Source organism: Choristoneura fumiferana, unplaced genomic scaffold (assembly GCF_025370935.1).
Source record: "Choristoneura fumiferana unplaced genomic scaffold, NRCan_CFum_1 Sck3bRy_353;HRSCAF=634_pilon, whole genome shotgun sequence".
NCBI lineage: Eukaryota > Metazoa > Arthropoda > Insecta > Lepidoptera > Tortricidae > Choristoneura > Choristoneura fumiferana.
The window spans coordinates 14,877-30,633 of record NW_027413008.1 but is presented as its reverse complement, the minus strand read 5'-3'; positions in this window follow the sequence as shown (position 1 = coordinate 30,633).

Here is a 15,757-nt window from a genome sequence, read left to right as displayed (position 1 = left end):
AATATATCCTTCGCGTGTTTGACGTTCAACGATACCATCTAGACGGTGAGGTATCACTTAGTAATATAATTTTCCAGTCTTGGTATTTCATAAGCTTCACGATGTATATAACAAAAATCCCTGCCCTGCCGTCTAACATTCTTTTACCAATCAGCATCTGCAAGAACTCCATAAAATTCTTTGAAATTAACTTGCTCACTTTGCTTACTCAACCAAACTATCTAGACGACGAGGTATCTCTTTATGTAATGGTTTTTAGTCATAAAATTTACTGTTCTTTACGATGTTTTAGTAGAAATCCCTTTCCTACCGTCTAATATAATTTAAATCGATGATATCTGATAGCTTTCGTTAAAATATTAAAAAAAAAAATCCTTCGCGTGTTTGCGCTCAACAACACCATCAAGACGGTAAGGTATCACTTTTTATATAATTTTTAAGACGTGGTATTTCATAAGCTTTACGATGTATATAATAGAAATCCCTGCCCTGCCGTCTAATATACTTTAAATCGATGATTACTATTAGCTCTCGTAAAATATAAAAAATAATCTGTCGCGTGGTTGGCGCTTTACCATACCATCTAGACGATGAGGTTCCACTTTGTAATATAATTTTTCAGACATGGTATTTCATTAGCTTGACGATGTATATAATAAAAATCCCTGCCCTGCCGTCCTTCATACTTTAAATCATTGGCATGTGTTGAAGTCCATAAATTTCATTAAAATAAACTTGCTCACTTTGCTTACTCAACCAAACTATCTAGACGACGAGGTATCACTTTATGTAATGGTTATTTAGTCGTCTCATTTACTGTAGTTTACGACGCATATAGCAGAAATCTCTTTTCTATCGTCTAACATACTTTAAATCGATGGTATCTGATAGCGCTCGTAAAAATATTTAAAAAAAGCTGCCGCGTGTTTGTCGCTTAACGACACCATCTAAACGGTGAGGTATCACTTCTTAATATAATTTTTTAGTCGTGGTATTTCATAAGCTTGACGATGAATATACCAGAAATCCCTGCCCTGCCGTTTAATATACTTTAAATCGATGATATCTGATAGCTTTCGTTAAAATATTAAAAAAAAAAATCTGTCGCGTGGTTGACGCTCTAACCGCACCATCTAGACGATGAGGTATCACTTTGTAATATAATTTTCTTGTCGTGGTATTTCATAAGCTTGACGATGTTTATAACAGAAATCCCTGCCCTGCCGTCTTACATACTTTAAACCATTGCCATCTGCAAGTACTTCATACATTTCTTTAAAATAAACTTGCGCACATTACAACCAAACTATATAGACGATGAGGTATCACCGTACGATATGGTTCTTTAGTCGTCTCATTTACTGTAGTTTACGACGCATATAGCAGAAATCTCTTTCCTATCATCTAACATACTTTAAATCGATGGTATCTGATAGCGCTCGTAAAAATATTTAAAAAAGCTGCCGCGTGTTTGTCGCTCAAAGACATCATCTAGACGACAAGGTATCACTTTTTAATATAATTTCTTAGACGTGGTATTTCATAGGCTTGACGATGTATATAACAGAAATCCCTGCCCTGCCGTCTAACATACTTTAAACCATTGGAATCTGCAAGTAGTCCATAAATTCATTAAAATAAACTTGCTCACTTTGCTTACTCAACCAAACTATCTAAACGACGAGGTATCACTTTAGTTATGGTTTTTTAGTCATGTTATTTACTGTTGTTTACGATGTTTATAGCAGTAATCTCTTTTCTACCGTCTAATATACTTTAAATCGATGATATCTGATAGCACTCGTAAAAATAAAAATAAAATATATCCTTCGCGTGTTTGACGTTCAACGATACCATCTAGACGGTGAGGTATCACTTAGTAAATATAATTTTCCAGTCTTGGTATTTCATAAGCTTCACGATGTATATAACAAAAATCCCTGCCCTGCCGTCTAACATTCGTATACCAATCAGCATCTGCAAGAACTCCATAAAATTCTTTGAAATTAACTTGCTCACTTTGCTTACACAACCAAACTATCTAGACGACGAGGTATCTCTTTATGTAATGGTTTTTTAGTCATAGAATTTACTGTTGTTTACGATGTTTATAGTAGAAATCCCTTTCCTACCGTCTAATATAATTTAAATCAATGATATCTGATAGCTTTCGTTAAAATATTAAAAAAAAATATCCTTCGCGTGTTTGGCGCTCAACAACACCATCTAGACGGTGAGGTATCACTTTTTAATATATTTTTTAAGACGTGGTATTTCATAAGCTTTACGATGTATATAACAGAAATCCCTGCCCTGCCGTCTAATATACTTTAAATCGATGATTACTATTAGCTCTCGTAAACATATAAAAAAAAAATCTGTCGCGTGGTTGGCGCTTTACCATACCATCTAGACGATGAGGTACCACTTTGTAATATAATTTTTCAGACATGGTATTTCATTAGCTTGACGATGTATATAACAAAAATCCCTGCCCTGCCGTCCTTGATACTTTAAATCATTGGCATGTGTTGAAGTCCATAAATTTCATTAAAATAAACTTGCTCACTTTGCTTACTCAACCAAACTATCTAGACGACGAGGTATCACTTTATGTAATGGTTATTTAGTCGTCTCATTTACTGTAGTTTACGACGCATATAGCAGAAATCCCTTTCCTATCGTCTAACATACTTTAAATCGATGGTATCTGATAGCGCTCTTAAAAATATTAAAAAAAGCTGCCGCGTGTTTGACGCTCAAAGACATCATCTAGACGATGAGGTATCACTTTTTAATATAATTTTTTAGACGTGGTATTTCATAAGCTTGACGATGTATATAACAGAAATCCCTGCCCTGCCGTCTAACATACTTCAACCCATTGGCATCTGCAAGTACTCCATAAATTACTTTAACATAAATTTGCGCAGTTTTTTTCCCAAACAAACTATCTAGACGATGAGATATCACTTTACAATATATTTTTTTCAACGTTACATTTACTGTTGTTAACAATATATATAACAGAAATCCCTTTTGTACCGTCTTACATATTTTAAATCAATGGTATCTGATAGCTGTCGTAAAAATATTAAAAAAAATATCCTTCGCGTGTTTGACGGTCAACGACACCATCTAGACGATGAGGTATCACTTTGTAGTATAAATTTTCAGACGTGGTATTTCATAAGCTTTACAATGTATATAACAGAAATCCCTGCCCTGCCGTCTAACATACTTTAAACTATTGGCATGTGCAAGTACTCCATAAATTTCTTTCAAAATAATTTTGCGCACTTTGTTTACCCAGGCACACTATCTAGACGATGAGGTATCACTGTATGATATGGTTTTTAGACGTCTTACTTACTATTGTTCAGAACATATATAGCAAAAATCCCTTTCCTACCGTCTACAATACTGTAAATCGATGGTATCTGGTAGCTCTTGTAAAATATTAAAAAATGACATCTTTCGCGTGTTTGACGCTCAACGACACCATCTAGACGATGAGCTATTACTTTGCAATATATTTTTGTAGACACGGTATTTCATAAGCTTTGCGACATATATTGCAGAAATCCCTTGCCTGCCGTCTGACATAATTTAAATCAATGGCGTCTTCAACTACTCAGTAATTCTTGAATAAAGAAGTTTGAGTTTATCGGTCCACCAAACGAGACACACTATCGGGAATTCTTTTGTCATACATCTTTTTGATGTCTTAATTTATGTGATTTTCGCTTTTTATAACAGAATTCCCTGGCATGCCATCTTACACACTGAAATTGATTAAAAAGTAATTCCGCAGAGAAAATCTCAAGTTGGTAATTTCACACTTCCGTTACTTTTAGAAACGGTGTTTTATTAGTTCATATTACGTTACTTGCAGCTGCAGTTTTTATCAAAACTGCTTATCCATTATAAGTACCTATCACTAAAAATACTGCCTTTATATTATTAGTTCTCAGCAGAAATAACCAACAACGGGTTTGGCTGCTAAAGTTGTGAAGATAGCGGCCAACGTATCATTACGATATTATCCGTGAATATCGATTATTACAACCCATTACCGATGGTTAATTTACAATTGTATGATTTAGAGTAAATTGACCGTATTTTGTAAAGCCTTTATCACAAATGAGATATTGACTTCTTATTTTGGTCGTGTTATCGATGGCTGCTAACTTTGGCCGCTAACTTCACACCGGTGGGGTTACATATAATCTTGTGCTGTTAAGTACTTGTGCGGCTGGAAGTGGCTGAGAGGATCCAAAGTAACTCTTTTAGTATTTTTAATGCAACCACTGCATTTTTCCTGTACGTAACCGGCTATCATCACCAAATGAATGGAAAGGGCCAAATATTTCCAACTCGAATACAACATAATTTTACTAGTTTTGCCCGTAGCTTCGCCCGCGTGAAATTTGCTTATCGCACGCTGTTCCCTCGGGACCTGTCCATTTTTCCGGAATAAAAAGTAGTCTATGTCACTCTCTGGCCCATAAACTAACTCTATGTCAAAAAGTCACGTCGATTCGTCGCTTTCTTTCGACGTGAAAGACGGACAAACATACAACTACACACACTTTCGCATTTATAATGGTGTACCTACTGCCGTTTCGGCAAAATATTTTTCGCCAAACACTTCCCAAAAAACTTATCGCAGTAATTTCATTTCCCAAACGAATCTTTAGCATAATTATTTACATTTCGCATTTTATTCATTTGGTCAAATTATCATTTGGCATAATTTTACTTTGTCAAGTTTTATTACGACAAACGTTTATTAAGCAAACGTTTCTTTTGGCTAATATTATATTCCAAAATAAATGTTTGTTCAAAATGACACTTCGCACACGAACCATCCTCAGAAACCAACTGCTACCAGAAAAGTAGGTTAGGTTAGGTTAGAACTGCTTCCCCCACAGAAACGAACTGCTACCAGAAGAGCCATGCAATATTTTGGGAAGAGTACGTTATGCCAAACGATACATTTGACTAAATAATACTTGGTAATATGAAACATGACTAAGTAATTATTTGTGAAACAATAATTTGCCAAAAAAATATGTATTAACTGTAAAATTGCGATAAGTTGTTTTAACAAATAATGATTTTTTGCCAAATGATAATTTGAGTAAAATATTTTGGGATGTGATACTTTGGGAAAAGTTTTTTGCCCATGCATTAGTAATCCATTTATAATATTAGTATAGATTGGTCACTTTTACTATTTTAACCAACACACATTGTCATTCATTTCTAAAATTGAACGCAAAACGGGTACCAATTTACCGTTATGTGTATTCATCTGTTTGGTAACTGTGAATGGTGTCATAGTTTCCAAAGAGGGGACCAATTTTTTAATCGAAAGCTTGTTTAAATCGTGATGTTACTTAGTTCAATTTCTTCAGAATTTGATTTTGTAATTTTTGATATAATTATTGAACATTGAAATGACGATGCCGAGGGTTTTCAACTTTTCTACGTTATAGATAGTGATTGTATACATACTATAGATAAAATTAGCACCAACCATCTTAAACCCCCTCCCCTCCCCTGGGCCTGTGCCCAGCAGAGGGACGTATATAGGCTGGGATGATGATGATGATGATCTTAAAAAAAACAACCAGTATGGGCTACAAAGCCTAAACAGTAAATTTTATAAGACTAAATTGCATAGCTCCGCTTAGCGGAGCTCCTATTCCTTCTAATTAATATACTCCAGGTTTTCTAAACGTATAATATTCTAAAAATTCATGGGTACATGACATATCCAGCCACTCTAAGTCCCCGTAAAGACCCATAAAGTAAGTTTTCCCAGGATAATCGTGCAAATTTTACGCCCCAGTGATTACTGTCTGGAGGTTTGTATCCCACAGTTTATGATTACAGAGGTCACCTTAATACACCATAACTTAATTTGTCCCAAATGCTAAACCGTAGTTTGGATTAACTGTTACTTGACCTGTGATTCATCTTCGAAGTAACACTCTTGACAGAATTTCGGTCGACGGTTGAGGATCAGTGAACCTTCATGACGACTTTCTTGGGACAATAGTGTAGTGTTGCCGAAAAATCGATTATATCATTTGCAACCGATAGTTTTAATCGAAAATCGCTTTTGCTCAAACTATCGATAGTCTATCGAAACACTATCGATCGGCAACACTATATAGTTTAGTTTAGTTTATTTATTAATTCTATTACATCATTACATTATAATGTACTGAGGTATTGTGATTGTGTAATGATGTTTTTACATAAATCTCAGTTCTAAGAATTTGTATTGAAATCGTCAAAGGTAATAATATAGTAATAATTATAAAAAATACAATTCTAAGCATGTCATTATTTGAATGAAAACAATTAAAATAAGGCTGGTTCTCCTCAAGGGATCGTCAGACTGAAAACACATTGAAATTAACATTAAAAAAGAATAATGGCCAAAATGCAAGGTTATGTAAAAATTTGTATTTTTTTTTTAGTGCTTTGGATTCCCTCATTGCCTTCCATACACACAATGCTGCAGTCCGGAGTTTGTAACGGGTGGACTGATTTGAATGCGGATTTTTTTATTTGAAATCATGTTTAGTTTCAGCCGTTTTTGAGATATTGAAATGACAAAGTCGGGGGTTTCCAACTTTTTGTTGGTTAGGTTATCGACACCCACGATAAGAGATGAGTCTCTACTCTATAAACAGACACAGCACGGACAGACCTGTGATTACAAGCTTTCGATTGATTGTTTCAGGTGTTACTTTACGTAAGTCTATATCAATTAACTACATTTTTTATTCTGCTTTCCTCGCCAATCATGTACCCACTAATCTTGCACACACACACACACACACTCATACACACACACGCAATATTTAAACATTAAAATACTAATCATAGACCGACATTTACTTTTAAAGCACACTTCGTCGTCGTTTCGCACCAACTTCGGATCTTTTCGTAATACTCGTAACCTCGTTAATATTACGAATTTGCTTATATTTTGTGCAAAGCAAGTTAATCCTTACGCTTGCCGTTTAAACTCTGAAACAGTAGTTTAATCAACTCCAAACTATGGCAAGTTAAGGCACCGACACTTGGTTGCTAATGGCACATTGCTCTTGAAAACAGTAGGCTAGATTGCTTGAACTTTATTTACACAATGAGAAAGAGGATACATTAATGCTAAATCGTAATTAACGTAACACGTTAGTGTCGACTTGTTTGTGATTATGTGTGGAAGGAGGAAAGAAAGAGAAAAGGAAGAGAGCTAGTTTCTGAATTTTAATACACAGACGTAGTCTTGCACGTTTGATAGAATCCAGAATACGGAAATTCGCTGAAGAACCAAAGTCCTTGACGTAGCTCGAAGAATATGCAGGTTGAAGTGACAATGGGCTGGTCACATCGCTCGAGGAACAGATAACCGCTGGGGAGAAAGGCTCTCGAATGGCAACCATGAACCGGAAGACGAAGCGTTGGCAGGCCTCTTACAAGGTGGGCTGGCGAAATCGTGACAGTTTAGGGCAACCGTTGGATGCAAGTCGCGAGTATTCTTAATGTTCGTTGTGGCGTTCTAAGGGGAAGACCTTTGTTCAGCAGTAAACGTCTTTTGGTCAGTGATGAATAAAGACTCCAGTTTATTTGTTTGTCTGTGTACTTCTTTTTTACAAGCTTTTATTTATTTTCACCTGTTCCATTGTCTGTCTGTCCGTCTTCGTCAGATTGACTTGAAATTTGGAATAGTTATGTAAATCTCATGACAATAAAATAATCTAGTAGTGACATCCTGGTAGTCCAGCCAGGATCGTCTCCGCAGGACGGAACTCTTCAACGGTTAATAGCATCGACTTGAAAGGTATGCTAATGTAGTTTAGGTGACAATGCAAGTATAGTCAACAAAAAGTACAGTCAGCAAAAAAAAACTTGTATTAAAAATATTTTTTTATGGTTAGGTTGTTCAAGCGATAGCTCGATATGCGGAAAACGAACAGGTGGTCACCTGATGGAAAGCAATCACCGCCACCCATGGGCACCCAAACCATTAGCTGAGTTACGGATGCGTTACTGTCTTCTGTTTCCAGTTACTTTGTGCGACCGGTCGCTAATGGTCTATAAACAACGGCCGATGGCTCAGCGGTGGCCGCGGAATGGCGGCTCTGATCCCGACTCTAAGCCGACGCGGGCCGTTAAGACGGGTAATGCGTTTGGACAAAACACTGGTAGGCTTGAAGCGTTAAGTTTTGCTCCTCGTGATCACAATGCTGTTGAGGGTTATGATTAGTCATAATCTGGTGGTAGGTGGTATCATTTTGCTGGTGGTAGGACCTTGTGCAAGGTCCGCCCGGATTGCTACCACCATCTTGCTCGCTAATCCTGCCATGAAGTAGCAGTGCTTGCACTGTTGTGTTTCGGCGTGGAGAGTAAGACAGCCGGTGAAATTACTGGCACTTAAGGTATCCCATGTTAGGCCTCTTGGTTGGCAACGCATCTAAAATACCCTGGTGTTGCAGATGTTTACGGGCGGTGGTGATCTCTTACCTTTAGGAGACCCACTTGCTCGTTTGTCATCTATTCGAATAAAAAAAAAGAATCTGTAAGTTTTTCTAAAAATTTAAAGTTTTTTTGTTGACCTTACTTTTTGTTCACTATAACTACTTGCATTGTCATCCAAAGTACATATTCATACTTACGCTTGCTGCTATTATTCGTTGAAGAGTTTCATCCAGCAGAAACGATCCTGGCCGGACCATGAGAATTTCTCTTCTTTAATCATTACAATATGTGTTAGAGTAACAAATCTGCCATATGGGCTGACAAAGTACTATTATAGTTGAGTGCTGTAGTGCCAGTTGCAAAGGCTCTTGCATTTCTATCTGTACTAAGGTACATTTCGACCAGATTCAAACTGCAAAAGAAAGAACTTCCATATTTTTTTAATGGCCATCCCATACAACCTAAAATCCCATCTGGCCAGTAGTGGTTTCTTCATAATACGTCAGCTTCATTTGTCACGCCGCCGGCTGCCAAGTGCGGCGTACTGTTAATAACCGGCGCCCGTGGCACTGTTCCAGGTTTTAGGTTTTTGGGCGGTACGCAAGTACTGAGAGGTAGACGGAACAGGTAGGCTTCATGTAGTGCTGACGCCACAACAATATTCAACGCTGCAGCTCAGCGTAGTACTTTTGTACCCGACTGCAAAGAGAGATATTGTTACAATACAAGTGCTTACGCATGCGTAAATAATAAGATCCAGCAGCTGAATTGGAATGCCGGGGGGAATTCCCAAAAGTTACGTCCTGGTTTTTATTGACGTTGCATTATATATAAACAATCATGCCAAATTTCCAGCCCACTTACCTACCCAGCGGATGAAATTTCGAGATTCTATCCCAATCCCGTAAGAATATTGGGGGTAAGAATACACACCACACACACACACACACACACACACACACACACACACACACACACACACACACACACACACACACACACACACACACACACACACACACAATACATTATGCGCTCACAACTTGACTATTTATTTAATTCTGTAATGTACTACTTAAATCAGTTATTTGCCTGTTTAGGCTATCTTAAGCTCTCTTAAAAGCACGCAACTGTAAACTGAGATGTAAACCAACTCATCGGGCCCCAAGATACAGGCTCAGCCTAGTTTGGGGTCCACTGTATACTACTAAAAATGTAATATTGCTTGTGTGTAATAATAAAATTTTCATTTTCATTTTTTTCATTTTTTCAAAGTAGCCTTTTATGTTATTCTAGATGTCCAGCTATCTACATGCCAAAATTCACCCAAATTCGTCATCTGTACCACTACCATGAGTTTACAGTGACCGTACTCGATAGCGACGGCGTAAATTATTGTATGGAGAATTGTACAGCGCCCCTACAAATAATTTACGCCGTCGCTATCGAGTACGGTCACTGTAAACTCATGGTAATGGTGCTGATGGAACCAGCGAACGATGGAAGAAGCCATTGGGTTACCGGAGGCCATATTGCTCAACGCGCGGTTGCTTGCGATCGCGTTTACCATCTTTTTCTACCTTAATCCTAAACTGTGTGAAAGAGAAAGATAGCGAAAATGATTGTGATCCTTAGCGCGTTAGACTAAATAGGGCCTCTGATGGAAAACAATGAACATCGTCCATGGACACCTGCAACACAAATTTAATAATCATAGAGACGTTGTTCAACCTTTTTCTCAATAACTAGATTCGTACTTCCAAAAAGAATTAAAAATTAATAACTTCGGCAAAACCGATTTTTTTTAAATAGCTAAGAATCAAGGAAACTTAATGTTACGCGACAAAAAACTGAATTGAAATCGTTCCATGCGTTTGAGAGTCACACAGACAGACGTTGGCAGCAAACTCAAACACCCTTCTTTTTGCGTCAAGGGTTATTAACAGATTCTTCACGCATTCCAAAAGTCTCTTTTCCCAATAAGTATTTTTTAATTGTTGAATTTTACCACAAAATACTAAGTCGTTGTTCGCTCAGCACTTGGGCCAATCTAGTTCCTCTGCAGCACAAGTGATGAGGTCTATTCTGTACCCCGTAAGACCTAATGCTTTCCAGTTAATAGCTGCGACTAATTTCAATTTAAGACCGCATCTTGCACTTGCAACCGTTTGTTTTACAAATTAGATTCCTTGTTAAACCTTTAATGGTTTAGAATGGTATTAGGTTGATGGCCCAAGTTTTACGTAGGTGTTAAAATACGCTCATCAGTCACTACTGATGAGATGATTTTAATTTTATATCTCGTCTGTGTCCTCATTGTAATATTTACATTATTTGCATACAATGCAATATTAGGAATTATCCTTTAAGCGAATTTATAACGTCATTGCTCTGAAGGGCTACAAAAGCGACCACCAAATAAAGAAACAACGAGCTCACAGGTGTCAAAAATGCTATCAGTATCAGAAGCAACAGTAATTCCAGATTTAATCAATTCTCTTAAACAAAAGCCAGGATAAAGTTTTGAACTAACTGCGAGTTTCAAAGTTAACTGTCCGAGTCGTGTTACAAACTCGTTCAACTCATAGATAGTTAAATTTAATTTAATTTTAGTAGGGCACTGCTGCAAAATGCTCTTTACACGTAATTTAGAAGTAAAACTATGTTTTTGAACACACATAGCACTTACGCAGAATTTACTTTTAGCTCGCATGTCTGAGTTTTTAGAAACTCGTCTGCGCAATAATTACCTTCAGAGTTTACCACGAGCTTTACGGTAAAGGAAACATCGTGCGGAAACCTGCACAAACCTGCGAAGTAATTCAGTGATACGTATGATGTTCTCGGTTCGCACTGGTCCCGCGTGGGAATTACGACCCAAGTCCTCTCATTATGAGAGGAGGCCTGTGTTCTGTAGTAGGACATATATAAGCTGGGACAGGATGAGACTCCAAGTGCCTGCAAAGTACCAGCAGACATTCCTACGCTCTGACTTCTGGCTGGAGGGCTCCGTCGTTTTCAGACGACTCTCCATTATCTTTATTAGTTTTTTGTACGTATTAATTGAATAGAATATAAATATTTATTCGCACTTCGCAAATTACAGAGAACACAATAAAATTAACAAAAAAGCAAGTATTTAGTAAGTAATTAAATTTTACAGTGCATTGTTGATGGGCGGTGGTGATCTCTTACCATCAGGAGACCAACTTGCTCTTTTGCCATCCAGTCGTATAAAAAAAAACTTTTTTTTACCGTAATACTGTAAGTATTATTCACGAGTGTTTACACGCGGCTTCGCACACGTAAATCATTAGATCCAGCAGCTGAATTGAAATTTTGGGATTTTCGAAAAATTCCCGTGGGAATTCCCGAAAATTAAATCGTAGTTTTCATTGATATTACATTAAAAACAATGTCAAATTTCATGACTCAGCCCAGAGGTTGTTGTTTCGAGATTTTGCCCCTATCCCATGGGAATCATCATCATCATCATCGTCATCGGCTTATCTTAGTCCACTGCTGGACATAGGCCTCTCCAGTTGCACGCCACTGAGCGCGATCCTCGGCCAGTCTCATCCAGTTCTTGCCCATGGGAATATCGGAATAAAAAGTAGCCTATGTTTTATTCCAGATGTCCAGCTATTTTAGCTTGAAGAAGTAACAAACATACTCACTCACAAACTATCGCATTTATAATTTAAGTAGGACAAATAAATAACGAATGAAACGGCCGGTTGGCCGTTGCGACCAGCGCTACTTTCAATATGATAATCTGTGTCATCATCCCAGCCTATATACGTCCCACTGCTGGGCACAGGCCTGCTCTCACAATGCGAGGGCGGGCCCAATGCAGATTGGAAAATTCACACATACCATTGATTACTTCACAGGTGTGTTCAGGTTTCCCTACGATGTTTTCTTTCACCGTAAAGTTCGTGGTAAACTTCAAATGTAATTTCGCCCATGAATTTCGAAAAACTCAGAGGTGCGGCCCGGGGTTTGAAACCACGAACCTCTGCTTGAGAGGCGATACGTCAAACCACTAGGCCACCACGGCTTATTTTATCTGTGTATATTAGTTTACCTTGTCGTTGCGGCCACTGGTTTGTGGTCGCGGCCGTCCAGTGCGCAAGGTGCCAAAAACTTGAAACCATATTTCATAATCCCAAAAAAGTAATTAAGCATTTGAATATTAATACTAATTAGTACTCGTAGTGACGATGAAGACAGGTGGTAATGCATATTCATGGCCGCGGGAAGTTCGGCAAAAATTCCACAAGTTAAAGGAAATCGTTCCGGGGATTATGTTTCAAATCTTTAAGGTTCTTTGAGGAACCTGCCAAGTACGAGAATTCACAGCAGTGACGGTTTTGCAAGTAAAAGATAGCAAGAAATTAAGTTTTCTCAAACATGACATGAAATATTGACGTTGTGTTACAAATAATAGGCTGAGAAGTATCGCGCTGCAGGCGCTGCGGCTCGCCTGCCTGCGCGCGGTCACTCTAGCGGCCTGCAAAATTGTAAGTGGTTAGTGTTTTTAATGTTGTGTTATTTAAGTTCCATTGTGTGTTTTGTTTTTGTTTATTATTATTATTACTTTTTTTTTTATTTGTAAGTAATTAGTTTTGTATTTTGGTTTTATTGCTTTTTGTTTATTATATTTTTTAGGAAATTTTGTCGCCTTCCGTGAAGTCGCCAAGCGGTCACAGCGGAAGACCAGCGTTGGCCTACCCGGCCAACACTATGCTGAGCTGGGACCGCTTCGCGAGTTCGCATATTGTTGTATTTTCGTTATTATTTTTGTGCGTTTAGCGAAAATATTTCTATTTCTATTTCAAAGAGATTTCATACACCTTGCAGGCCGCTGGCCGGCAATGCGACCGTCTTTTGTTTCAACGCGCGCTCTGCGACACGCACGCGGCCCACGCCCAGCAACACCGCCCGCAGCCGCCGCCGCCCGCCGCCCGCCGCCAGCAGCCAGCGCGACACGCGCGCACACACAGGGCGACCAGACTAGCGTCCCGCCAGCTTCATTTCTTGTTTTTTATTTTATTTTATTTCATGTAATGTTTGAGAAAAGCACTATACAAGCCTCGGCCGGAACCTGGGGTTGCCGGCCTCGCATCCCTATCCGTCTATATCTGCTTGGCCGGCAACCCCCTACTTCCGGCCTCTACAGTAATGTCTTTATAAGTAGTATTACTGAAGTACAACTAACACCTGAATTAAATAATTATTTTACCGTATTTCTATAAAAATAAAGTGGTTTTCTGCCGATTTGTAAATGTTTTGAATTTGTCCTTTATCTGTGCTATTATATCAAAATTATATCTCTTGATCACGTAACTAAATTTTTAGGTAAGTAAGTACTATTTTTGTACAGCTCCAAGTATTTAAAGAGTAAGAATATACGATACCATATTATTTCTACTTGATCCCCCACGCGTCCCTGAGCAAAGGTCTTGACTGAAAGCAGACAATGAAGTAATAGTACTAGAAGGCTTCTTTTTTCCACATGAGGTATGAAACCATATTATGTTGAACTGTTGTACCTATGAACCATAAAAAACGTTTAGGTATTATGATTAGCTACAACTCCAAACTCTCAGCTGATTCCCTTAATAGCGCCATCTAACGGTGAGTAGTGTAATAAAAGTACAAGTTCAAACTTCTACCGCTGCTGTCGCGGAGCGCTGCAGTCAGCTGTACTGCATTGGGGCGGCGATTCTATGAACAACGTGAGTCGTTGTTTAAGGAATAAAATAATTTATTGAACTTAAATATGGGTAGAAAAATTAAGTAAAACTAAAATCTACGTATTAAAAATACTGTTATACACAAATGAATAGCAAAATAAATTGCAATTGAAATTACATTTAGAAAAATAATATCCGTTAATGTTGAAGAATAAGGCTAAATTTGAGATACGAGTGGAGTAGTAATAACCTAACCTGATAAGGTCAATGTGGCCAAGACCGGCATACTTCATTTTTTTTTTACCTCGGAGTGATCTAGCTGCGTTAATTATTCACCTGCGTTAACAATTGTACTTGCATACGATGAAGAATTTCATAAATAATAGTTAAGCTATAGAGACAGATCATTTTATTCACAAATCAAGCAAAAAAATAGTATTTTCTAAAATTCGGCGAGTAGACGGACTTCCCGTGTAGTTTAAGGTAAGTCCGTCTAGTAATGATATCGGCCATACTATGGGTGCTTATATGTAAGTATTCGAATCCTTAAAAAAAATGAAACAAGACAATGAAAAGTGTACTTTAAACGTGTTAACATAAGGTTTAGATTCGGAATAAACACAATTTTTCTTTTTCAAAGGCAAGTCCGGCATATATTACGTAAATGGGGTGGTAAACCTTTTTTGGCAAAAAAATATATAATAAGTACTTACTTATTTATAAGGTTTCCCAAATAAAGGATCAATTGAAATTTTAAAATGTATTTTAATAGTTTAATTTTTAATTTACTGAGATCAAAGAGGGTCACCTAGCACTGATAGTGCAAGCTTTGCTTAGTTTGGGGCTAATATTTATTTGATTATTTATTTATTTGATAGGTATTTTTAATTTATATTTTCGGTGACATAGTGCCACAGCATAGTGCTGAGGGTGAGGACACATTTCCGTACTAGTTTCAAGATCAAAATGCCTTATGAAATCGTAATAATATTGAAATCGTAAAAACAGTTGGTAACTTCTGATTCAAGGGAAGTCCGGCATATGACGGACTTGCCTTGTACATAGTAGACGGACTTTCCAACTTAACGAAATTTTATTGTGATAAATGATGGTACGTATAATTACAAAGGTAAACCAATTTCTGATAAATTAAACACAGAATAAAGATAGCTGGTTCTTATATTACTTCTGTAGTTACTTTCTGGTGCAAAATCTTGTCACGAACTATTTTTAACAATTTTGTTAGCAGAGACCGTCGCACTATCATTTCGAGTTCCATACATGCAATTACTTGTTTAGGCGGATTGCTCTGAAGTTCGTTGTCACAGCGCCATCTGTTTTAGAGTGAGGGAACAAGCGCGACAAACTGCTTTATATACTGGACGCTAAAGCAGGAACCGCTTTCAAATTCAAAAGTTATAACGTGTTGACGGACTTGCCTTATAGACGGTCTTGCCCACATTGACCTTAGTTAATAAAACAATAAAAACATGAAAAAAAAGCATTTTATTCGTTATATTACAGAACAAGTAAATATTATGAATTTGTCTTCAGAC